Here is a 26920-nt window from a genome sequence, read left to right on the forward strand (position 1 = left end):
CACATTAAATTCATCAACAGAAATCAAGGGGCCTGAACCCGGAAGTACTTAATTGTGGTCTTAGTCCTAATTTCACGCGCGGAGTAACCAGCGTTCACGGGGAACAACTCCCACAACTTCGTCTGCTTGTGTTTACATCTGTCAGCTTTCATCGGGAACATGTGTCGTAAAACATAAGACTAGGGGGATCATAGAAAATTGTACCATTTCATGTGTTCGCTATAGCATTTCGCTTTCCCAGAGTACTATTTCGCTTACCCGCAATTTCATTTTATTTGCTCACAGTAACATTCCATCTGCCCAGAGTAGCATTTTTAACCCATAGTACCATTTATTGCCCGCAATGTCTTCGTTTTTTCGATAAAAACATTTCCCTTGCCCACAGTAGCGTTTCCTTTGCCCTCGGTACCATTTCGTTTGCCCACAATGCCATTTTGTTTCCTCGCCATACCATTTCGCTTGTCCACAATACAATTTTATTTGCTCACAGTACCATTACGTTTGCTCTGAGTACCATTTCATTTTCTCACAATACCACTTCTTTGCCGACAGTACTGTTTCGCCCACAATGCTACAATGTATATCGTATGTTCATAAATTTTATTTCGTTTGTTCACAGTATATGTTTTGCTTGCGCAGAGTATAATTTTGTTCGCCATTTGCACACACTTCCTTCCGACAGCGTAAAATCAATCAGAAAGCAATAATATGATAATAAGCCACTGTTCCGCCTGGTAGTCTTTTGTATAATTTGATTAGAATTTGGCGAGGTACAAGTACAAAAACTGTAATAAACTAAAATATCACAACACCGTTGAGGGATGGATGTCATCTCCAGGTTAATCAATCACTATTAATGTGCAATGCAGTTTAATTATAGTATTTATTTACACCGACTACCATCAAGGCAGGCGCATGCAGGGCTTCATTCTCACCTGAAAATACACATATTAACCTCGCTTTAATTTTCCATTTGTCGTGTGAATTTAGATCCAAGGTATGATCGATCATGGTGAATGAAAGGTCACTCCAATGTAGATTACCGGTACTTAATGACATTAAAATAAAGTTAAGTGTTAAATTAGAACTCCTGGAGCCTATTTACTTGCGCTTGAATGAAATAAAATGAACCAATTTTTATACGTAGTTAAACAACAACAATAGAACTGCATTACTGTTACAGATACAGGTAACTACAATGTGAAGTGTGTGTGTGTTACAGATACAGGTAACTACAATGTGTAGTGTGTATGTTACAGATACTGGTAACTACAATGTGTAGTGTGTATGTTACAGATACTGGTAACTACAATGTGTAGTGTGTATGTTACAGATACAGGTAACTACAATGTGTAGTGTGTGTGCTACTGATACAAGTAACTACAATGTGTAGTGTGTGTGTTACAGATACTGGTAACTGCAATGTGTAGTGTGTATGTTACAGATACAGGTAACTACAATGTGTAGTGTGTGTGCTACTGATACAAGTAACTACAATGTGTAGTGTGTGTGTTACAGATACTGGTAACTACAATGTGTAGTGTGTATGTTACAGATACTGGTAACTACAATGTGTAGTGTGTATGTTACAGATACTGGTAACTACAATGTGTAGTGTGTATGTTACAGATACTGGTAACTACAATGTGTAGTGTGTATGTTACAGATACTGGTAACTACAATGTGTAGTGTATGTTACAGATACTGGTAACTACAATGTGTAGTGTGTGTTACAGATACTGGTAACTACAATGTGTAGTGTGTGTTACAATACTGGTAACTACAATATGTAGTGTATGTTACAGATACTGGTGACTACAATGTGTAGTGTATGTTACAGATACTGGTAACTACAATGTGTAGTGTATGTTACAGATACTGGTAACTACAATGTGTAGTGTGTGTTACAGATACTGGTAACTACAATGTGTAGTGTGTGTTACAATACTGGTAACTACAATATGTAGTGTATGTTACAGATACTGGTAACTACAATGTGTAGTGTGTGTGTTACAATACTGGTAACTACAATGTGTAGTGTGTATGTTACAGATACTGGTAACTACAATGTGTAGTGTATGTTATAGATACTGGTAACTACAATGTGTAGTATGTATGTTACAGATACTGGTAACTACAATGTGTAGTGTGTGTCACAGATACTGGTAACTACAATGTGTAGTGTGTGTTACAGATACTGGTAACTACAATGTGTAGTGTATGTTACAGATACTGGTAACTACAATGTGTAGTGTGTGTTACAGATACAGGTAACTACAATGTGTAGTGTGTGTGTTACAGATACTGGTAACTACAATGTGTAGTGTGTGTGTTACAGATACTGGTAACTACAATGTGTAGTGTATGTTACAGATACTGGTAACTACAATGTGTAGTGTGTGTTACAGATACTGGTAACTACAATGTGTTGTTACAGATACTGGTAACTACAATGTGTAGTGTGTGTTACAGATACTGGTAACTACAATGTGTTGTTACAAATACTGGTAACTACAATGTGAAGTGTGTGTTACATATACTGGTAACTACAATGTGTGGTGTATGTTACAGATACTGGTAACTACAATGTGTAGTGTGTATGTTACAGATACTGGTAACTACAATGTGTAGTGTGTATGTTACAGATACTGGTAACTACAATGTATAGTGTGTGTTACAGATACTGGTAACTACAATGTGTAGTGTGTATGTTACAGATACTGGTAACTACAATGTGTAGTGTCTGTGTTACAGATACTGGTAACTACAATGTGTAGTGTTATGTTACAGATACAGGTAACTACAATATGTAGTGTGTGTTACAGATACAGGTAACTACAATGTGTAGTGTGTATGTTACAGATACTGGTAACTACAATGTGTAGTGTGTGTTACAGATACTGGTAACTACAATGTGTAGTGTGTGTGTTACAGATACTGGTAACTACAATGTGTAGTGTGTATGTTACAGATACTGGTAACTACAATGTGTAGTGTGTATGTTACAGATACTGGTAACTACAATGTGTAGTGTGTATGTTATAGATACTGGTAACTACAATGTGTAGTGTGTATGTTACAGATACTGGTAACTACAATGTGTAGTGTGTATGTTACAGATACTGGTAACTACAATGTGTAGTGTGTATGTTACAGATACTGGTAACTACAATGTGTAGTGTGTGTGTTACAGATACTGGTAACTACAATGTGTAGTGTGTGTGTTACAGATACTGGTAACTACAATGTGTAGTGTATGTTACAGATACTGGTAACTACAATGTGTAGTGTGTGTTACAGATACTGGTAACTACAATGTGTAGTGTGTATGTTACAGATACTGGTAACTACAATGTGTAGTGTGTGTTACAGATACTGGTAACTACAATGTGTAGTGTGTGTTACAGATACTGGTAACTACAATGTGTAGTGTGTATGTTACAGATACTGGTAACTACAATGTGTAGTGTGTATGTTACAGATACTGGTAACTACAATGTGTAGTGTGTATGTTACAGATACTGGTAACTACAATGTGTAGTGTTATGTTACAGATACTGGTAACTACAATGTGTAGTGTGTGTTACAGATACTGGTAACTACAATGTGTAGTGTGTGTTACAATACTGGTAACTACAATATGTAGTGTATGTTACAGATACTGGTAACTACAATGTGTAGTGTGTGTGTTACAATACTGGTAACTACAATGTGTAGTGTGTATGTTACAGATACTGGTAACTACAATGTGTAGTGTATGTTATAGATACTGGTAACTACAATGTGTAGTATGTATGTTACAGATACTGGTAACTACAATGTATAGTGTGTGTCACAGATACTGGTAACTACAATGTGTAGTGTGTGTTACAGATACTGGTAACTACAATGTGTAGTGTATGTTACAGATACTGGTAACTACAATGTGTAGTGTGTGTTACAGATACAGGTAACTACAATGTGTAGTGTGTGTGTTACAGATACTGGTAACTACAATGTGTAGTGTGTGTGTTACAGATACTGGTAACTACAATGTGTAGTGTATGTTACAGATACTGGTAACTACAATGTGTAGTGTGTGTTACAGATACTGGTAACTACAATGTGTTGTTACAGATACTGGTAACTACAATGTGTAGTTTGTGTTACAGATACTGGTAACTACAATGTGTTGTTACAGATACTGGTAACTACAATGTGAAGTGTGTGTTACAGATACTGGTAACTACAATGTGTGGTGTATGTTACAGATACTGGTAACTACAATGTGTAGTGTGTATGTTACAGATACTGGTAACTACAATGTGTAGTGTGTATGTTACAGATACTGGTAACTACAATGTATAGTGTGTGTTACAGATACTGGTAACTACAATGTGTAGTGTGTATGTTACAGATACTGGTAACTACAATGTGTAGTGTCTGTGTTACAGATACTGGTAACTACAATGTGTAGTGTTATGTTACAGATACAGGTAACTACAATATGTAGTGTGTGTTACAGATACAGGTAACTACAATGTGTAGTGTGTGTTACAGATACAGGTAACTACAATGTGTAGTGTGTGTGTGTTACAGATACTGGTAACTACAATGTGTAGTGTATGTTACAGATACAGGTAACTACAATGTGTAGTGTGTATGTTACAGATACTGGTAACTACAATGTGTAGTGTGTATGTTACAGATACTGGTAACTACAATGTGTAGTGTGTATGTTATAGATACTGGTAACTACAATGTGTAGTGTGTATGTTACAGATACTGGTAACTACAATGTGTAGTGTGTATGTTACAGATACTGGTAACTACAATGTGTAGTGTGTGTTACAGATACTGGTAACTACAATGTGTAGTGTGTGTGTTACAGATACTGGTAACTACAATGTGTAGTGTTTGTGTTACAATACTGGTAACTACAATGTGTAGTGTATGTTACAGATACTGGTAACTACAATGTGTAGTGTGTGTTACAGATACTGGTAACTACAATGTGTAGTGTGTATGTTACAGATACTGGTAACTACAATGTATAGTGTGTGTTACAATACTGGTAACTACAATGTGTAGTGTGTGTGTTACAGATACTGGTAACTACAATGTGTAGTGTGTATGTTACAGATACTGGTAACTACAATGTGTAGTGTGTATGTTACAGATACTGGTAACTACAATGTGTAGTGTGTATGTTACAGATACTGGTAACTACAATGTATAGTGTGTGTTACAGATACTGGTAACTACAATGTGTAGTGTGTATGTTACAGATACTGGTAACTACAATGTGTAGTGTGTATGTTACAGATACTGGTAACTACAATGTGTAGTGTGTGTGTGTTGCAGATACTGGTAACTACAATGTGTAGTGTTATGTTACAGATACTGGTAACAACAATGTGTAGTGTGTGTTACAGATACTGGTAACTACAATGTGTGGTGTGTATGTTACAGATACTGGTAACTACAATGTGTAGTGTGTGTTACAGATACTGGTAACTACAATGTGTAGTGTGTGTGTTACAGATACTGGTAACTACAATGTGTAGTGTGTGTGTTACAATACTGGTAACTACAATGTGTAGTGTATGTTACAGATACTGGTAACTACAATGTGTAGTGTGTGTTACAGATACTGGTAACTACAATGTGTAGTGTGTATGTTACAGATACTGGTAACTACAATGTGTAGTGTGTGTTACAATACTGGTAACTACAATGTGTAGTGTGTGTGTTACAGATACTGGTAACTACAATGTGTAGTGTGTATGTTACAGATACTGGTAACTACAATGTGTAGTGTGTATGTTACAGATACTGGTTACTACAATGTGTAGTGTGTATGTTACAGATACTGGTAACTACAATGTATAGTGTGTGTTACAGATACTGGTAACTACAATGTGTAGTGTGTATGTTACAGATACTGGTAACTACAATGTGTAGTGTGTATGTTACAGATACTGGTAACTACAATGTGTAGTGTGTGTGTGTTGCAGATACTGGTAACTACAATGTGTAGTGTGTGTTACATATACTGGTAACTACAATGTGTAGTGTGTATGTTACAGATACTGGTAACTACAATGTGTGGTGTGTATGTTACAGATACTGGTAACTACAATGTGTAGTGTGTATGTTACAGATACTGGTAACTACAATGTGTAGTGTGTGTTACATATACTGGTAACTACAATGTGTAGTGTGTGTTACATATACTGGTAACTACAATGTGTAGTGTGTGTTACAGATACAGGTAACTACAATGTGTAGTGTGTGTTACATATACTGGTAACTACAATGTGTAGTGAGTGTTACATATACAGGTAACTACAATGTGTAGTGTGTATGTTACAGATACTGGTAACTACAATGTGTAGTGTGTATGTTACAGATACTGGTAACTACAATGTGTAGTGTGTGTGTTACAGATACTGGTAACTACAATGTGTAGTGTGTGTTACATATACTGGTAACTACAATGTGTAGTGTGTGTTACATATACTGGTAACTACAATGTATAGTGTGTGTTACAGATACAGGTAACTACAATGTGTAGTGTGTGTTACATATACTGGTAACTACAATGTGTAGTGAGTGTTACATATACAGGTAACTACAATGTGTAGTGTGTATGTTACAGATACTGGTAACTACAATGTGTAGTGTGTGTTACAGATACTGGTAACTACAATGTGTAGTGTGTGTTACAGATACTGGTAACTACAATGTGTAGTGTGTGTTACATATACTGGTAACTACAATGTGTAGTGAGTGTTACATATACTGGTAACTACAATGTGTAGTGAGTGTTACATATACTGGTAACTACAATGTGTAGTGTATGTTACAGATACTGGTAACTACAATGTGTAGTGTGTGTTACAGATACTGGTAACTACAATGTGTAGTGTGTGTTACAGATACTGGTAACTACAATGTGTAGTGTGTGTTACAGATACTGGTAACTACAATGTGTAGTGAGTGTTACATATACAGGTAACTACAATGTGTAGTGTGTATGTTACAGATACTGGTAACTACAATATGTAGTGTGTGTTACAGATACTGGTAACTACAATGTGTAGTGTGTGTTACAGATACTGGTAACTACAATGTGTAGTGTGTGTTACAGATACTGGTAACTACAATGTGTAGTGTGTGTTACAGATACTGGTAACTACAATGTGTAGTGTGTATGTTACAATACTGGTAACTACAATGTGTAGTGTGTATGTTACAATACTGGTAACTACAATGTGTAGTGTGTGTTACAGATACTGGTAACTACAATGTGTAGTGAGTGTTACATATACTGGTAACTACAATGTGTAGTGTATGTTACAGATACTGGTAACTACAATGTGTAGTGTGTGTTACAGATACTGGTAACTACAATGTGTAGTGTGTGTTACAGATACTGGTAACTACAATGTGTAGTGTGTATGTTACAGATACTGGTAACTACAATGTGTAGTGTGTATGTTACAGATACTGGTAACTACAATGTGTAGTGTGTATGTTACAGATACTGGTAACTACAATGTGTAGTGTGTATGTTACAGATACTGGTAACTACAATGTGTAGTGTGTGTTACAGATACTGGTAACTACAATGTGTAGTGTGTATGTTACAGATACTGGTAACTACAATGTGTAGTGTGTGTGTTACAGATACTGGTAACTACAATGTGTAGTGTGTGTGTTACAGATACTGGTAACTACAATGTGTAGTGAGTGTTACATATACTGGTAACAACAATGTGTAGTGTGTGTTACATATACTGGTAACTACAATGTGTAGTGTGTGTTACAGATACTGGTAACTACAATGTGTAGTGTGTATGTTACATATACTGGTAACTACAATGTGTAGTGAGTATGTTACATATACTGGTAACTACAATGTGTAGTGTATGTTACAGATACTGGTAACTACAATGTGTAGTGTTATGTTACAGATACTGGTAACTACAATGTGTAGTGAGTATGTTACATATACTGGTAACTACAATGTGTAGTGTGTATGTTACAGATACTGGTAACTACAATGTGTAGTGTGTGTTACAGATACTGGTAACTACAATGTGTAGTGTGTGTTACAGATACTGGTAACTACAATGTGTAGTGTGTGTTACAGATACTGGTAACTACAATGTGTAGTGAGTATGTTACATATACTGGTAACTACAATGTGTAGTGTTATGTTACAGATACTGGTAACTACAATGTGTAGTGTGTGTGTTACAGATACTGGTAACTACAATGTGTAGTGAGTATGTTACATATACTGGTAACTACAATGTGTAGTGTGTATTACAGATACTGGTAACTACAATGTGTAGTGTTATGTTACATATACTGGTAACTACAATGTGTAGTGTGTGTTACATATACTGGTAACTACAATGTGTAGTGAGTGTTACATATACAGGTAACTACAATGTGTAGTGAGTAATCACATTTTTTGTATTCATTCATTGATTGATTGAGGCTCATCCTCATATGTATTACATTAGCAATACATTCAAACTAAAATGGATGTACTGTAGTATATATGTAGTAAAATAGCGAGGCCACGCTGTTATTGGAGATTATCATACCTCTACTTTATTTACTCTATATAAAAATTAATTGGTTAAATAGACTAGTTCCCTCCGTTTTGTAACCTCGCTTTGCTGTGCGGTAGTCCTGTCTTGAGAACTAGCGCACCCCTGAGCTAACACACATCTGCATCTTCGGGTGTTTCCGTTGAACCAATCAGACGCGAGGTGGGCGGAGCTTGTTTCCGAAGATGGCGTTAGTTACTAGCGTAGCCAAGTGGGCGGAGCTTGCTACTGAACGCACCGCCTACTTGCAGACGACCGGTCAACTGAAATGGCGCTGTCAAAGATTTTCGGAGCGAGATGAAAGTGATTTGAAGTCCCTACACGCTTTGCTTGACAACCATAGTTAATCTGAGACATTTATTGTGGATAGTGAATATATCAATTAATAAAAAACGTAAAAGGTATTAAACAAAACTGTTGAGTTGTTTTTTTTTAATTTTGTTAACAATAGGCCTACTGGTGTCTTAACGTAGATTCACTGGAACTATATTATCTTAGCAACCACGGCTGCCGTAGTTAACAACGTCGCAAAACACACCTTGAATGTTATTATCTCCGTATTGTATTTAAACGATTTGTTTGATTCAAACATAATGACCGTACCTCATTTTGACTGCGTATACGGTAGTATGCCCGCAGTTGGCAACGAACATATCCTATGGTTGGTGCGATAGCGCTCCATAAAGTATTGGTATTTGTGACGTCAAAATGGCTTTGTTGCATTTAAGGATTGTACCTTATTTTGACTGCGTATACGGTAGTATGCCTTCAGTTGGCAACGAACATTTCCTATGGTTAGCCTATACACAGTCAAAATGAGGTACAATCCTTAAATGCAACGACGCCATTTTGACGTCACAAATACGTATGACCTCACACATGATACAATGCATATGCCTAAGCTGAAATTCGACTGACCAAAATGGAAATAAATTTGAAAGCTTCCATCAATATTATCAAAGACATACGTCATGTGATAAACAATCTTACACTCGCGGCTACGTAATATCGAGTCCAGCAGGTAGGGTTTAGGAGTTGTAGTCGACTGAAGGAGGGGTGACATTTTTGGCCATTCTATGGGCCCCTCGGTGATAAGCATAATTTTAAGAGAGTGAAAAATGAACCTTTCATTTTTAACGGTTATACAAATTCAATATTGGAGTAAAAATAATACTTTTTGTAGTATCTGCTAAAGAAATATATATTAATGAAGGAAAGAGGGAAAATTGTAGTTGTTATTCCTGTTTAACGCTCAGTACATGTGTTTTAGGAGTGGGACGACTGGTTCGTTGATAGATATTGTGACCGGGTGGGGTGTCCTGCTGGACAGGATGCTTCAGTGAGGTATCACTACAAAGTCGACACCAGTTTCGCGTTTTTATGGAGGATAAATTAACATACATATATACCAAAGACTCCCAAAACTATACGCAGGCAGCTCGAACACAGGGGAGGCCTTCCTAAATGACCATAGATGTTGATAGGACGTCAAACAATACAAAACCAAACCATCACACAAAGTGGAGTCCGTCCCTAATGATCAAGCTATTGATAACACGTTAAATAAAATCAAATCAATCCATACATATTCTCATGGCGCTCTCCTAAAGGTTCCTGACGTACCAAACCGCTGAACTCGCTCAGAAGCTCGCCCAGTAAACTCTAAATTACATAACCACCAATGTAAGCTCCTTTATTGGTATTATACTTCAGATTGTATGTAATATATAAGTTATGATGATAAACGTTTTGTCAAATATACTTTCGTTCTCCTAATATTTATCATAGTGCAGCAGGTTTTAGCACATACTAATGCATGGTTGCTACACCCTACTGATAATTTTTCCCCATAAACTGAAAATTTCCAAATTATATTTAGCACTCTCAACCAGCTCACGTCTGAATCATGGTAGGGAGGACACTTTCTGGTTCTGTGTTATATTCACAGTTAAAACACTGTTTGTCATTTACTGATACACGTCCGTACCTTACCGTTTAAATTTTACCAGTGCATCTCTGAATAATTTAAACTTTAGTAAACATACTGTTAGGATAATGGCCTTTGGGATGTTTATATGTTCGTAGATTGTTTCCACCATTAGCACCATTTCTCGGACCAGCTTTTGTTAATTTTATTTCCCATCGTCTTTTAAAAATGTCCGTCTTATGAGTGTTACTTTGACGTAATGGGTCATTAGTATTAAATGGGCAACTCATGTTACAGCATGATTCTATCTGTTTCACATGTGTGCCAGTAGAACTTATTTTTGATGACTGTTGCGTGATAAATAGAATACATGGTCAGTGTCTTAAAATATAAGCTGTATTTTTGGCTCGAGACAGAAAGACAAAAGTGGCTCGCCAAGGCTCGCCACTATTGTCTTTCTACTTTAAGACACTGACTATGTATTCCCCACAACAATAATAATTGGTCCACAGCGAACACAAATTGATAATGTCGAGGTACTATGTACAGCGTGTCAGCACAAGGTGAGTATTAATCACAATGTCTATTATAGTGCTCAAAATATAACGGGGTATCTAATACACACCCGACGTGCTTCTGGGTAACAACGTTTCCGCCTTCCCTATCGTTTCGTTGTTGGTTTGCTAATTAGTCTATTAGTGGAGAGTGGTATAGTTTTGTGTTGTTTTCGTCCGTCCGTCCTTCCGCACATTATCTTGTCTGGGCTCAATCTCCTACACCTACACACCTGACCCTTTTTTCTTGGGGCATGGGCAGTGAGTCGCGTACCAAAGTAGGTCACTCCGACCTATATCATGACCTTTGGCCTACATCATAGAAACAGTTTGCCCGAGCTCTTTCTCCTGCACTTCTTATTACAGGCACTTAATGTAGCAGTGTGTCGCGAACCAAAAGTCGGTCAGTCTAACCCACATTGTTACCTTTGACTTACATCAGAACTGACCTCAGAACTACTGCAATGGGCTGGGATTTTTATCAGGGTCATTTTTTTCAAACTCAGTGGAAAACAGTTCATCTTTTTCAGCCTAGAATTGAAGGCAAGCCTTTTTCAAAACATTTTAGCAACAATATTTTTTCATATCCGCTATATTATAGTTTAATAACTCTTTAACATTTTTACTTCCATTTGAACTTTTTTTTTTTTTTTTTTAAATTTTGCAATGGAAAATTGAAAAAAGTGTTAATATTTGTGATCTCATCACCCGTTGCTATCTATATCAGTTCATAAAATTTTATCATTCGTCCTGTACATTAGTCCATATTTTAATTAATGTAACAGGGTGCTCATGCCTGCCACGGGTTATAGAGAATCCAAAAAGCCATAGTTTGGTTTACACTTTATTCTCCAGGTAAAAACCCCTGTTACATTTTGGCGCCCAACGTGGGGCGCCAAAATGTAACAGGGTGCTCATGCCTGCCACGGGTTATAGAGAATCCAAAAAGCCATAGCAATAGCAATAGCAGTTATCGGTCTTCTTGTAAGCGTGTCCGCTTCTTTACCACCTGTTTATATACTTCTATTTACAGTGCGCATGTTTAATTATGTATCAAGTATAGTAGATTCCTCATTAAAAATTTTTTTTTTTTAAATATTGTACAATATTCTAATTTCCTCAATATGGTCATCAATTTTCATTCACAAAAGACGAATTGGTGTTCAGTTTCATATTTGGACTATTAACAGTTGACACACCATCTGTATCTAGGGTCACTATCTTTATATACATGTATAGACTGTATAGGTGGTAGGTGTTATACAGAATATTGGCGGGTCGTTATTTAACTAGTACGTGTAGCAGGATGGGTGGAACTTGATCTCCTTGTTAGACCAGTATTTGTTAAGGTTGCTTTTAAATGAGTTGATTGATGGTGAATTGACAACTGAAGTTGGTAAACTGTTCCAGTCGTCAACAACTCTGGCTGGGAATGAATGCTTTCTAATGTTTAGCCTTGTGTATGGTTTTGCCAGTTTCTTATTATGTCCTCTTGTCCTGCCTTCTCCAGTTAGTTGTAGTAGATCCTCTGAAGTCACATCTATCCCATTAAGAATTCTGAACACCTGGATCATGTCATATCTTTTCCGCCTGTACTGGAGTGATGGGAGACCGAGGTGGCGGAGTCTTTCAGGATAAGAGAGATGAGATATGTTCCTGACCAGTTTAGTAGCTCTCCTTTGGACATTCTCAATTGCTACAATGTCTTTTTTTAACTGTGGGCTCCAGACTGTGACAGCATATTCTAGTCGTGGTCTTACAAGAGATTTAAACAAGGTTGTCAACATGAATTTATCCAAATTTTCAAATGATCTTTTGATGATGCCAAGCATGCGATTAGCTTTCTTGACACTGGATGCGACTTGTGCACTGAATTTTAGTTTTGGATCAAATAAAACACCCAGGTCTTTTTCTTCAGGGTTTCCTTGAATTTCCTGATCTTTCAGTTTGTATTTGGTTTTCTTAACATTTTGAGGGGTTGAATTTGATCTGCCATTTGTCTGACCACAACTGTAGTTTGTCTAAATCTTCTTGGATGATGGCTGTGTCTTGCTCAGAGTCACTGGGGCCGTACACTTTCGTATCATCTGCAAATAATTTGACAGTGGATCTTGTACCGTTAGGAATGTCGTTGATGAAGATAAGAAAGAGTACCGGCCCAAGTACGCTCCCTTGTGGAACTCCACTTCGCACGTCTGTCCAGCTTGACGATTGACCTTTGACCTTGACCCTTTGCCTACGGTTGCTAAGAAACGCTGATATCCATGACAACAGTGCGCCGCTTATTCCCAATGACTTGAGTTTTAGTTCAAGGCGCTTATGGGGAACTGTGTCGAATGCTTTCTGGAAGTCAAGATAAATTATATCCATACATTTTTTAGAGTCCAGAACTTTGGTAATTTCATCTAGAACTTCTAATAACTGGAGTGTTGTTGATCGACCCTTTCTGAATCCATACTGGGAGCATGACAGTTTGTTGTTGGTCTCAAGATATTCCATGATCTCATCTCTAATAATTGATTCAAGTATCTTTACTATAATGCTAGTCAGGCTTATTGGTCTGTAATTGGACGGCTGTTTTTTATTTCCTTTTTTATAGATAGCAGTGATATTGGCCTCTCTCCAATCTTGTGGCAAAATTCCCTCTTCAATGGACTTGTTGAAAAGGATAGATAATGGCTTACCTATACTAGCCCGCAGTTCATAGATCACTTTGGGGTGTAAATCGTCTGGTCCCTGTGATTTTGTGGTGTTGATGTTATCTAGTTTCTTGATGACCTTTTCTGAACTGATTTCTATATTCTCTAGGACAGCAGCTGTTGGGTCAAGATTTGGAGTTGTTGGTAGGTTATCAAGATCCTCTACTGTGAATATGTCGCTAAAGCATTCATTCAGCACTTCGGCTTTCTCTTTATTGTCCGTCGCTGTGTTCCCGTCTGTTTGTTCCAGGGAAGCTATTCCTACCTTTGATTTTGTTTTGGTGTGTACATACTTCCAGAAGCTTTTTGGATGTTTTTTGAAGTCGGTGGCTATCTTTTTTTCAAATTCTTTCTTTGATTGTCTTTGTGTCGATGTGGCGATGTTTCTGGCTATTCTGTATTGTTCGTATGTTTCTTGGTTCTTGTTCCTCAGGTACTTATTCCAACATTTACGTTTCATTTTTAGAGCATCAATTGTAGTGCCGTTCATCCACTGGGACCTAGCTCGTCTTGGTTTACCTCTACTAACTGGTATATTTGTAATAATCAATTCTTTAATTTTATCCTTCAAGATATCCCAAGATTCACATGTTCCTTTACTGTGAAGTACTGCTTCCCAATTGATCTCAGCAAGTACTCTGTTCATGTTGTCATAGTTACCCTTGTACAGACAGTACCTCGGTTCTTGATTTTCAGTTGAATTGGGAGTGTACAGCTGGAGGTCAAATAAAATTACCACATGATCACTTTTTCCTAGTGGAGGCTTGTGTGAAATATTGCTAACCATACCTTCCTCATTTGATATGATGAGATCAAGTAATGTTGGCTCATTTCCATGGCGATATCTTGTGTTTTCAGTGACATGTTGGAAGAGGAAACTGTCTTTCAGGCATTCTAAGAAATCATAGCCAGGTGAATTTAATGGATCTGTTGTTGTTTCCAGTTGCCAGTTTATATTCCTATAGTTCAAATCGCCCATTATTATGAGGTGGCTTGCAATTCCGGTTGCTTCTTTTATTACAGATTGTAGCCTTTTGGAGTTCTCTTCTGGACTGGAGGGGCTTCTATAAATACAGCCAATCAGGAGTTTATCCACACTTTTTAGTTTCACTTTGCACCAAATCATTTCATTAAATTGCATATCCATGAGGTTGTCTTCTAACTCTGCCTCAAGTTCTGATTTTATGTACAACAAAACTCCTCTACCTTCTGTTGTGGAGTTTAAAAACAAATCAAAACCTTCTAGGGCAAATTCACATGGGTCTAGATCACCTGAATTGTTTTTTGGAAGAACTTCTGTTAAGGATATAATTGATGGTTTCTCTTCTTCAATTGCATGTAGAAGTTCGTTCCTTTTGTTTAGCAGGGTGTCCACATTACTGTATAAGACTCTGTGAGTGTGTGCTTTATCTACAGTGACTGTGCTGTTAAAACCAATTTCCTATTGTTCTCCTATAAGGTCCATGTTCTCTATCACAGATTGGTTTCCATAAATCAGTGTTGGTTCTACGCTTTCTCCTTCAATTGAATCGCATGTATCTTCCGTTTCGGACTCGCTGTCATTGAATATTTGTGAGTCGTGTAGAGTATTTTGAGTGAAGACGTCGCTAGTTTGAATAAGCAGACTGCTTGGTGAATGTTGGTACCTTAATCCTCTAGCTATCCCCTGTGTGACCAGTGACATTCTCTCATTGTGGTGTCCACTAGCAGGCGTAATTGGAGGTATGTTTACTGGGTTGGTTGTTCTCTGTCCAGTTGCAATTCTTGGCCTGAATTGATTTAGACTAGATGGATTGCTTGAATGCACAGGCATTACAGGTAGGCTTGGAGATTTCCATCCTTTTGGTTTGGGAGCTGGACCAATGGCTTGGATTATATTCCCTCCTCTAATAAAACAGTGATCTCCATTATCTCTTTTTCTTTGTAGTTCCTCTCGCAAATCTTTACTTTCTTTCCTCTGTTTTGGTGTGTAATCTCTGGCAACTACAACTCTTCTCAGGTGTTCATCTTGCAGTATTCTAATATTTGGTGCCTTTTCCATAAGTCGGCGTCTTTCTTCTTTTTGCTCAAATACAAGTTTGACTGGACGTGTTTTGTTGGCTCCTGGTTTACCAATTCTTATAATGTGTTTTGGTCTTAGATTCCCTATTCCAAGGAGTTCTGTTACTCTGTCTAGTTCTTTCCTGTCCTCTATATTCCTGGCCTGGCCTCCTTCCAGTTCTGATTCAGGTAGATTGTAAACCATCAGATTGAGTTCCCGGTTCTTTTGGTCCTGACATTCTTTGAAGCAGCTTAATACTTGTTCTTCTACTTGACTTTTAATATCAGTCAGAAGACTGTCCTTGATTGTATTTGTCTTGTACTCGACTCTGGCATCAATAACTTGATCGATGCTTTCAAGCTTGGCTTCCACTAATGACAGCCGCTCGCTTGTTTGATGCTTTATATCATCCGGAATTTTTTCAATTGCTGAGAGCTTCGGACTCCAATGGTCCTGACAAATTCGGCATGTCCATGTCAAACCATCATTCTCTTTGATTACCTTCAACACTTCGGTGTCAAGGTCAGAGCACTGCTGGCAGAACCACATTTCGCATACATTGCAGGAGAGTGACAGATCGAGTTCACCTATTTCTTTCATACATATGGGACATCTTAGCCTTTCCCTACTGCTATTCCCTCTTCTCCGTTTGGCAATGTTCGTAGTAGCTTTGTTGGATGCCATCTTCAGGTTAACACTAGTAGCTACTAGTGTAGGATGTAGTGTAGATACCTATATTTACCTCAGCATAGACATTACACTGACAAGTGGATACATCAGATATTTATTTATACAAATAGATGTTCATAGAGATTCTTGTAATACTGATAGAGTTGATGTATATTAATGGTATAGCGTGGTAATCCACACTGACCACTCAGTCTCTCTATGCTGATTAATATTATATAGATGTTTCCACAACATATAGATAATTGTAGTGTAGCGTGGAAATCCACACTGACCACTCAGTCTCTCTATGCTGCTTAATTATATAAATGTTTCCACAACATGTGGATAATTATAGTATAGCGTGGTAATCCACACTGACCACTCAGTCTCTCTATGCGGTTAATTTTTATAGATATGTCCACAACATATAGATAATTGTAGTGTAGCGTGGAAATCCACACTGACCACTCAGTCTCTCTATGCGGTTAATTTTTATAGATGTTTCCACAAAATGTAGATAATAATTGTAATGTAGCGTGGAAATCCACACTGACCACTCAGTCTCTATGCGGTTAGATTTGAAGCTTTCCACAACATATCAATGATTGTAGTTTAGTGCGGAAACCCACACTGACACTCTATAGGACTTCATTAAATTAATGCCTTCCACAATATATGACGATAAATGTGGTGTAGCGTGAAAATCCACACTGACCACTAGGAGTTAATTATGCCACATATCAAACAAAATTGTAGCGTGGAAATCCACACTTACTTACCTAACCATATGCATGTTAAACAGGTATTGAGGGAGAGTTGTGCTCTTCATTACTTGTCATATTATCCAATCACAATGTCAGGGTCACATATGGATGATATCTTGAGGTATATGAACCAGATTTCCACAGCATTGTATATTGTAGCTTTGGTCTCCACACATACCACAATTATAATTATCACATATTTACCATACAGTATGTTGGGCTGACTACTTGCTGTCCTCAATCATTTGCAGACTAAGCCTCCTCAACCACACCTTTGCCAACAGGTTACCTGGATGGACTCCATCTGTGTATAGATTGTAATTGTAGTACTGTCGGGTTCTACTGTTCTTTCCCTTGCCTGATTTGTACTTCGAGTTTTTGTAGATGTCAAAGTTAAGAGGAGGACTATGGCTATGTAGGTATTTGTTTATTATTCGGATCTTAGCATTCAGAGTTTCTATTTGTCCTTGTAGAGCTTGGTTTACACTTTATTCTCCAGGTAAAAACCCTGTAAAAACATACAAATACACAATTTTAAAACTACAATTCACAATACCTAATGCGCTTTACATTACGATACATTTACAGCCTCTTTTTACAATTTATACATATTTTCAGAGAATATACAGTTCTAGACAATTAAACTACATAAAAGTCCATAACGGCTATATTATACATGTTACATATTACATTACAATTACCCTACACTAGAAATAACATACATACCCTATCCCTTGGACAGGGGTTCCTCTCCCGATAATATTACGGGACTCGTAGACAAAGTATAAATTACGAGCACATGCGTTCTGTTAAGGAAAAGAAAGCCAAAAATAAATAACCCGCTTCAAGTTAACGCTATCCATTTTACTAAATATAATAAATAAAACCATTTAAAATTACCAGAACTTACTTTACTTTAAAGATAGAATACGGCCTCTCGTTGTAAAAAGCACAACGGAGGACCCCACTAGATATATATTTATATTCAACAATAATAGAAAATAGAAATACAGTTATACACCTTCTCTATTATAATTAGAAATTTATACTTTAAACTTACTTTATCCTTTAACAATAATCTGGCAGATAGTCAACAGTCAAGCCGTGCATGTATATACGTCCTCACCCGTGTGTCGCTGATGTGATAGTCCACGGGTGGCGCGGTCCTACAGGTCGGGTACACTCAGTCACGTGACAACATATACATGACATACACGGGCAACACAAGGTACATGTACAAGACGCGGGAAACTGAACATTACGTAAATGTAAGCACAAGACGCGGGAATACAAAACTTTTACAAACCAGACCTGATGCACATTAAGTATACCTAATATCTAAAATGACAATTAAAATTCACACATACAATACTCACACCATCTTTTAATATATATTTGCCACTTTGGCAATTAATATATATATATATATACAATAATACATTTATTACAGTAAAACAAAATAACCAACTGCTACATTAATAAGAAGGATACAGATCTAATGCATGTCAAATATCAGCAAAATATCTTGATTGCCCATTTAGTAAAGGGAGATAATTAAGTATTTTTGGTGTGATCAATAGGTTTAATAAAATAAAACAATATAAGCTGTTATATTTAAAACATCACAATCACTTCTTACTATTGTAAGAATAATCATATAATTATGAAGAAATTAAAAAAAATTACATATGTATCAATTAGATATTAAAATAATTATGACCAAGTATTCGATGGCAAAGCCCCCAAATTTTTTTTTATGAATTTTGGATTCTTTCCATCTTTTTAATGTATCATATCAAACTTTTTTCTTTGTTATCTTATAGGAGCAAACCTTTTTTAACTCCAAATTACAAAACAAACTGGGTTTTTTGGTGGTTTTTTTTGTCAAAACTGCCAACAAACTTTTTCTTCATTCAACTAATTGTACGGATGTTCGTACACTGTGTCGACAGTTAGTCTATTATATCTTAGAGCAGTGAGCAAAATCTGTGAAAATTGCGTTGTTACTGTTTGGTCATGGTTGTTTTATATTTCATGCGGTAAATTTGATCGAACAAAATAAAGTTCATAGTCTGTGTACGGGACTCGGGAATATGACCAGCGTACAATTTTCATCTCAATAGTGTCGTCTTTTTTTACCTCCAAGTTAGAGAGTGATATATTTTTACCGGGAGAACGTACGATTTTGAAGTAAGATACGAAACAGTTAAAAACACCTTTGTGAAACGAACAAACTTTTTCGTAAATATTTACGAACGTAGCTTTGTGGAACAATACCCAGGGGTCATCATAGTAAAACAATACCCAGGGGTCATCATAGTAAAACATGGTAAAAAGACACCACTTATCAGTGAATGTCTGTCGGATGCCAGGATTTATTGATCAAATATACATTCTTGGCATATAACTTTCACATTCGGCGGGGGACTTCAAATCGCTGAATTGTCTTGTTTTATCCGTGTCTTGCTTTGGAAGCATGATTATGAGTTATTTGATGATTCTGTAGTGATGTTTTTTTTTCTTTCTTTATAAAACATTCTTTGAAATTTGCCCGAATCTAGAACAATATGTCAATTTCAAAGGTTTGTGGTAATGCATGCGAGATACCCGCTATGTCTGGTGACGTAAATGTATAAATAACGCCAAGTATACTGTATGTCAGTTCCAACAGTATCTGATATTTGTAATATATCGTATCCTAAATTGGTTGTGGGACTATTTTTGCCAAATTATACTATTTCGACATTCAGTAATTTGCTACATTGGCGTGCATGGGACCTAGTCGTAGCTCTGATGACGCCTGTCATAAAGTTTCCGTCGTCTTGAGATATGACATCGCAGCTAACGTGTATCCACCCTCAGGAGATGTAACCATGCAACGGTATGACGCACCAAAGGCTGCCTTTGTCGAGATTGAGATATGGAATTAGGTTATATTTCGCCGTTTCTGTAAACGCTATTGCGGTTGCGTTATTTTATGTGTTAATTTATTCAAATTAGGTAACAGTAAATAAACATGTATACGACCTAAAGTAACATGGAATAACAATTCAAACCTACTATAGGATTCTAATATCGACCATTACGATTACACTAGTCTGTGCAGTAGATCCACGGCGGAGTATTCCGTGGAGGACAATCCTTGTTGATATATCTGTACGACGCGGAGACAAAAGAGCTGTTCCCATTGCACACTGATCTCATTATTAGATTACTGAGTGGTAAAGTTTTTCTTTGAGATGGTATCTTACACAAATGGTATGTATATTATTTACCGAACAGGTCTCTATGGAGTCGCGTGTTTGGTGTATGTCTCTAGCAGTATCACAATAAATACAGTTTGGTTGACTGTTCCCTCGTGCTTTCTCTTGGCCAACAATAATTTGTCCGTTAGCTACTCCGCAGCTGTAAGGAACACAAAGTGTGTTCCTTCTAATAATACTTAAGTCTGAAGGTAGTAATTTTTGTTTATTAATTATTTATTTATCTATTTATTTTCTTAGTAGATCTTATATGAATTATTATTTTGGTTTATACGCATGTCCCCTAATTATGATGCCACTGTTTTGGTTCTCTCTTTGAAAGTATGACATCGCTTGGATTCGACCTAGATTAATATTTCAAGATGTCGTCGATGATGCGGGTGTTAATACCCCCATACTACGGTACCTACATATTCTGTTTCCCTAATTCTGTCCTGGTACGAACGATTTTAAGTTTAAATATATACATCCTTAATTTCACTTCAGCATGACCTTACTTATTACATGTAATTAAGGATTAACCTCAATTATTTTTTCTGTTATACAGTCATAACAGAAAAAAACTGGAGTGTACGCTAAATAAACCGCGAAGCGGTTTATTTAGAGTACACTCCAGTTTTTTTCTGTTATGACTGTATAACAGAAAAAATAATTAATGTTAATTCTTATAATTTAATTTCGTCTTATATACACCAAGATATTTCACTTTCTTTGGCGAACTCTTTTCTGTGATAAATTATTACGCAACGTCATCAGCCAATCAAAAATGACGTTACATTTCGCAACGTCAAAAATTTTGTTATGGAGATATAACAAAATTATTTCAGCCAATGAAAATGCGTGTTTCATACAAAATTAAATTATTCTACAATAATGTGCAATTATTTGTCATCATCCATCTTGCCATATAAACAACAAAGTATACTCCTTGACTTAATATGAGTATTGTTAGATGACTATTGAGATAGTTTACGAACATTTTAACATTTAATCATGACGATTACAATAATGACAAAACGAAAAATAATACACACTTTACTTACAATATTCACCACAAAAATAAATAAACAAATAAATAAATAAATAAAAGTAAAATAAAACAACACTAAATTGAAAGAGGAACTTACATCAGAATTACAAATGTAAATGGAGGATATAGGTGGATTGCAGATTCTAGGTTTTCAAGAATATAATGCTTACGCACTAGCGTTTGCAATGGTGCGCAGTTAACTTTCCCTTCTCGTGATCCTTAAGTTTGTCTACAAGGGGAAGTATCTACACTTAAATATGTGTCACTACTAGGGACATAACTCATGCTGCTCATAGCTTAATCGAACATTGACGAATAAAAGGCCAGTGATGTGAAAGCCTCCAGACACATTAAGTGTTAATGACCAAGGCGACCAATATCTCCATGCTACTGCTATATTGCTTTTGAAATTCTCGTTCAAAATTAAATATGTAGACGGTATAAATCCATGGAAATGAAACTACTGTAGGAGGTTTCGTAAAAAACGGGTCAAAATGATCGGCAGAGCGGGGACGTCACACGTATATAGAACACTAAAGTGACACCAGGAGAGAATGGTTAGGTACCATACAGTATAAGGATCCAAACCAAAGTCAATGGCGAGCACTTCTTGGGACTACGTACGCATGAACACATCTCCATATCCTCCTTCAATGACTCCTCACGGGGAATAATAATAAACATCCATTTTCTATTGAGTGGCAAATCGAATTTCAAAATTGTTCATGTTGCTTTAATTTTTATTTCCCGTATACACAAAACGTCTTAGGAGCATTAAGGCTCGTAAGTACATGGCAGGAACGATGAACATGGACATTACAAGACACCTATATAGCTAAAATACAACAATACCAAAAATAAAGTTCCAAGGTCAACAGCCAAATATAGATATAGAGTCAGACGAAGATACGACGAGCCAGTCATTGACATAGCAACGGCTTAATCTAAAGCAGACGCATAACACTTGTACGAAATGCTCACCTACCTAGACGATCCTTACAGGGTATGACTTACATAACAAATAAGGGATATACTGAAAAAAACGTATAATGGGAAACCTTCCAGTAAGACTGAGCTCTACACCAATTATAACCATGCAACAGTCTATCTCTGATATAAAAACAAATCTACCATGGAACATGTCACAGGAGACCAGGTGGCCCGGAAGAGCAAGCTTTTTTCTGCTTCATCGAAATCCGGTTAAGTCCAACTTGTCAAACGAGGGTGATGACAATGCAAACACTAGACATAGCAAGCATCGAAAACGTCTGACTTCATATAACATAAGGAGATATATATTTCCAAATAAGATCATGATGTCAGCCAAAGTACTTTACCATGGTCTTTATCAATCTCCATCTCTCGACACCTCGCTTGTGCTGTTAAATCCTCACTTTTATTATACAGCTTAGATGTAGGTTGTCCCTGCTGGTTACGTTGTAAGTACAGATCGAAGTAAGCGGCCGATGTTGAATATTTTGTGTCCTTGATTTAAGTTCTACATGGTTTATCCGTTCGACTTGTTAATAAAGTTTTCGTTATTTTAAAGATAACACATCGTCAGTTTAGCTTTGGGTGAAATTGGAAGCCTGTGCAATGTCTCTGCTGTCTGTTCTTCACTATAATCAGCCTTGTATGAAAACAGAAACTAGCTGGTCAGTAGATGGACACAGCTTGTCCCCAAGGGTATATCAATATTCTTTTGGAAGACCGCATCCATCACACCATATGGAATTTTGAAGAATGCAATACTGAGAAAGGATTGGTAAGTATATCGTCATTAGAAAAATCGGATAATGTGTAGATAGGGTTACCCTGATTGTCAAACAACCCTTCTTTCTCAAATAGAAAATATAATAGTATTTTCACATCAGAACCAAATTATTAGCTGACTTATCTGCAGACACAGCCACAAACCTTCCATAGTGATATTTTAGTGTGGTTTTGACATCGGGGATCAGGAAATACATACTTGGGTTTTGATTTCATTTTGGCTTTCAAGCTGCGTTTTCTTTAAAGAATTATGAACCTCATTTAATCCACTCTAACAGTGAATCTAATGACACCATAGAAAATGGCCTCACTAAAAGAAAAAGCAGATTGAAAATCACATTATACAGATATCTCGATTAAAACAGACGATGTTTTTTGTTAGGATAATATGTGTGTAAGTAGTAGGTGTTATATCTCCTCCTGCTGGTCATGGTCTTTTCTACGTCCTTACATGTCATAGCTTTATGTCTTTTGGTCTCGTAAAACACTATCAAAATATACTGGAAACATCCCGTGATGACAACTTATACCGGAAACAACCCTTGATGACAACCTATACCGGAAACAGGAGTGTGATGACATCTAAAACCGGAAACAACCCGTGATGGCAACTTATACCGGGAATACCAGCATGATGACAACTTGTACCGGGAACACCCTTTGGTTACTTTACAATCATGATGTCGTCACGTCTAGCTTCAAAATAAATTCTAACATCGAATCATGGCTAAGCGAGTGAGAGATTCGGATTTAGATGAGACAACTATTTATAAACTCAATTACGTTAAACATAATATAATATATTGAGATGCATTTTGAATAGAATTTCGTAAAGCTATGTTTTGTCATAATTTGTCTTCCTAAGAAATATCCGAACTGTCATATTTATCATGTAATAAATATATCAGTATATCCTTATAAAGGTCTGAGGACGTATTGATCAAAATATTATCATGCTCAAGAATGAAAACTGTGTTCATTCCAACTTCCTGTAAACTCACTTAAATCATCGAATAGCAGTTCAAAGGAAACCCCTAACCATCGAAACGTATATCTCCATTGCAGTCTTTCCGAAATGACTTCAAATATCACAGGGATCATCAAAAGTGTTTGCGTCTGACCACAAAAAGTGTATTTGAGCATGTGTACGGTTTCGTGAAATATTCTGAATCGTGTTCCTTTCATGAACTGTACCAGAATTATGACGGAAACCGAGCTCGCTTCCTTCAATTGTCGAACACTGGGCGGAAAACGAACATACACATTGAGAGCCATTATTCATTTTGAGTATTCCCGATGATTCGAAGGATGAATGGTACGGCAGGAAGTTAATCACGGTGACAGAAACACGCCCGTCCGCTGTTTCAATTATTATTCTTAACTTTCTCTGTTTTGGTACACACAAAACAATACATTACGATGAAGCATATAAAAGCATGACCACAGCAACTGAGAAAGGCTTGTATCCGAAAAATGCTTCAAACACATCAACAACGATCTATTTCAATAAGTGTGTGAGCTACACAACACGTTCAGACATTGAGGTAGTCACGGACAGAGAAATAGTATTACCGTCCGTCTGAAGGGTGCCATGCCTTATCAGTCCAGTCAAAACTCCTTCCAAGGTGTTGGGACCAACCCAATGAACTTTTTCCCGGGGCCGCAAGCTGAGTCCCAAAACCGAGGGGGAGAATAGTTTGTTTTGGTAGTATGCTATTGTCATTAACTGTTGTAGTGTTCAATAAGTCGATGTTTTTGTTAGTATGCTATTGTCATTACTGTTGTAGTGTTCAATAATTCGATATTTTTGTTAGTATGCTATTGTCATTAACTGCTGTAGTGTTCAATAATTAGATGTTTTTGTTAGTATGCTATTGTCATTAACTGTTGTAGTGTTCAATAATTCGATATTTTTGTTAGTATGCTATTTCCAATAACTGTTGCAGTGTTATATATTTTGATATCTTTTTTGGTAGACTATTGTCGGTAATGCTGTTGATTTGTTTATAATTTGATATCTTTTTCAGTAGACATGCATCCAGCATTACTTGTTACTTCTGTAAAAAGTATTTTTGATATCTGTAACTGGATTAGTGGTAAACACACTCCAAGTCTAGGACATCGCTATAAAGGGTGGACATACGAAAATAAAGAACACATCATTTATTTGCAAATTAATTTATTCCGTTCCCTTCAGGTGAAACCCGAAAGAGGGAGGGCTGTAGTAGTCCCCTCCGTTCGTATTGTAATACCTTCCTAACACCAGTTTGTCAGTGATATAGCGGCCTTCATTGTTTGATCAAACTATACCCAGTTATATGTCATTTTGAGAGTGAGACTCAATGAAACGTCATTATTTAATCTGTATCATTTGTCATTGACTTTGAATAGATTAACATCAATCTAAGCGTATGAAAACAGAAACAACAAGAAATGTCTTTAAAAACGATAAACGGCATAGTTTTAATACTGGTGGTTATAATGTAAAACTGCTGGTGAACAAAAATTAACGAACTAATGAGTTTCAGCACGGATAACAAAATTATATCAGTTTGAATCATTTTTGGTGATAATAAGACTACATTTGAATCAGGAATATAATGTTATCAATGTGTCGTTTGAAAAGATACATCCACTTATTCAGCTTGCATTCAATCTTAACTTTGTTTCGTTTTTAACTGCATATCTGCATTTCGCATACCTCATCTTGACCGGTGACGCCACCTGTCGCGTCATATCCGGGGCCAAAAGAATATTATACGGCTATGCCGAAAAAATATAGTGCACAATTTAAGGTAAAGCCGCCCTCTTCAGTCCGATCCTGTGGGCCTACAGACTGTAGGTCAAACCCATACGTACATTAGGCCAGTGTGGGAAAACAGCTCTAGGTCAAAAATAACGTACATGCTAGATTATTAGAGCGTTGGGGAAAATGAACGGGACTGTTCTGTTTGATCATTAACATCAAGATTCTTAATATTTGAATGATATTTTCACGGTTTAAAAATCCAAGAGTGTACCTGACTTTGTATATATTTAGATATGCCAATTTACAATTCATATTTATATACATAATCATCACTTTAACGGTCCGAGTCTATCCTAATCCTGTAAGTCGTCCAAATGGACAGTGGACTGGGAATCATTCGGGTCATGTCCCTGTGTGCCAGGCGTTCGAAATAACCACTTCCATTTGAATCAGTGTATACAGCCAAGTTCAATCGATCAAAAAGAAGCATCAGTAAACATTCAATAAATAAAACGCCTCGTTTTAATTAGTCGTAGAGCTCGTTTCAAGGACACAACTGACTTTCGAACATGTTTCGTAAAGATGGCTGTTCAGTTCGAATCGAAGTCATTATTCTTCCGCGGAGCTGGCGGAGCGTTTTCAATACTATTTTTTTATTCAACCACATGATGAATATTTCAATTATATAATGTTATTCGTAAAATTGTTTTATATTATATATGTTGGCCTAATCGTATCTTTGTCTTAAAAATACTGTATTGTCATCCTCTATGGACGGGACATGTTTAACACAAAACATCAGAATTACTCAAGTTAGTTTTTGTAGTAACTGAAGACAGGTATTC

Source organism: Pecten maximus, chromosome 1, assembly GCF_902652985.1.
Source record: "Pecten maximus chromosome 1, xPecMax1.1, whole genome shotgun sequence".
Classification (NCBI taxonomy): domain Eukaryota; kingdom Metazoa; phylum Mollusca; class Bivalvia; order Pectinida; family Pectinidae; genus Pecten; species Pecten maximus.